The sequence below is a fragment of the Limulus polyphemus genome, unplaced genomic scaffold, assembly GCF_000517525.1.
Source record: "Limulus polyphemus unplaced genomic scaffold, Limulus_polyphemus-2.1.2 Scaffold6123, whole genome shotgun sequence".
In the NCBI taxonomy this organism is placed as follows: domain Eukaryota; kingdom Metazoa; phylum Arthropoda; class Merostomata; order Xiphosura; family Limulidae; genus Limulus; species Limulus polyphemus.
The window spans coordinates 55,330-56,805 of record NW_013671733.1 but is presented as its reverse complement, the minus strand read 5'-3'; the positions used below and the strand labels follow the sequence as shown (position 1 = coordinate 56,805).

The window sequence follows — 1,476 nt, the reverse complement described above, 5'->3', positions numbered from 1 at the left end:
GTACATTTGCTGTCATGTTAAGCTTATATTAAAGTTTTTCTTCATTACCCATTTAAGCCGTCTCCAGCCATTATCATCTGATATGTTTTGTTGTTGTCGTTTTTCTTTTATGTTTCAATTACAACTGACTTTATCTACAATAGTAATATATATATTATTGACAGGGTCGAACTCGAGCACAGCACAACCTGGTGTCGTTAGTTGAGTTTGCAATAGCCCTTATGTCTCTGTTGGATCAAATCAACAGGGAGTCCTTTCAACGTTTCAGGCTGCGAGTCGGTAGGTGGCGCTGTTTTCTCAATCTTTTAGAGCATTACTTTGTTGTTGAAATGCTTCAAAACAAAATGAAGTTAATACATATGTACATTGTACAGTTTTTAACTAAACAAATTTATTTATATTTAAATTACAAAAACTCGAAGAAACTATTACAGAAGGATTTATGTATAGATCTAAGTGTGATTTTGAAAGGCACGAAACCTTTTTTCATCATTGCTACGTGATAAGAATCGGTATCTTTAGGTTTAGTACTAACAGTCAAATTAGTATATGCGCATGCGCGGAAAATATACTCACTTAAAGATATGATTGGCTGACTCCTAAGATGTGGAATATTCAGTAAAACTGATGTTATATTGGGTTATATTAACGCTATTCTGACCTATATTATACTGGTGTTTTATGTTAACTTAGTGTGAGTTAACCCGGCTTTTATATATTTTTCATCTCCGTTCGTCTTTCAATAACTTCTTTAGTAAAATATGAAATCTGTTTCCCAATACAAAAGTTTGTCAATAACGTATTTGTATGCTTTCAATGAAGCCAGGCTCTATAGAGGGGAAAAAAAGAAACGCATGTGTACCTTTAACAAATACTGTACATGCGCCAAATCCGTTGCCTTGATTTTAGTATTTCCTAAAAGTCAGTTCTTTGAAAGGAATGTCCCATTTTTTGTGTTGTCTGTTCTATTGAGGAAATAAACAGATTACTCGTGAGGTTAAGCAGTACGTGCAAGAGCGAATAGAACTAAAAGAAATGTCTCGAGGAGTGTAAGGTAATATCGCCGGATTTATTTAGTTGTAAATAGAAGTTAACCAAAGAGATCTAGGATTATCACGGAGTGTTCGTTTCTCGTGGAAACGTGACGTCTTGAAACTTGCTCTAAATATATCACGGAGTGTTCGTTTCTCGTGGAAACGTGACGTCTTGAAACTTGCTCTAAATATATCACGGAGTGTTCGTTTCTCGTGGAAACGTGACGTCTTGAAACTTGTTCTTAATGTCACGGAGTGTTCGTTTCTCGTGGAAACGTGACGTCTTGAAACTTGCTCTAAATATCAAGGAGTGTTATCAAGGAGTGTTCGTTTCTCGTGGAAACGTGACGTCTTGAAACTTGCTCTAAATATCAAGGAGTGTTATCAAGGAGTGTTCGTTTCTCGTGGAAACGTGACGTCTTGAAACTTGCTCTAAATATCA

General features: G+C 35.8%; 1 long non-coding RNA gene across 1 annotated transcript in view; it reads left to right on the top strand.

Moving 5' to 3' along the window:
* Positions 1 to 164: 164 nt before the first annotated feature.
* LOC111089395 overlaps positions 165 to 1,476 on the top strand; it is a 9,886-nt gene continuing 8,574 nt past the window's right edge. The window contains exon 1 of the long non-coding RNA XR_002613682.1: positions 165 to 279. This is a non-coding gene — a long non-coding RNA (uncharacterized LOC111089395). The remainder of the gene's footprint in view (positions 280 to 1,476) is intronic.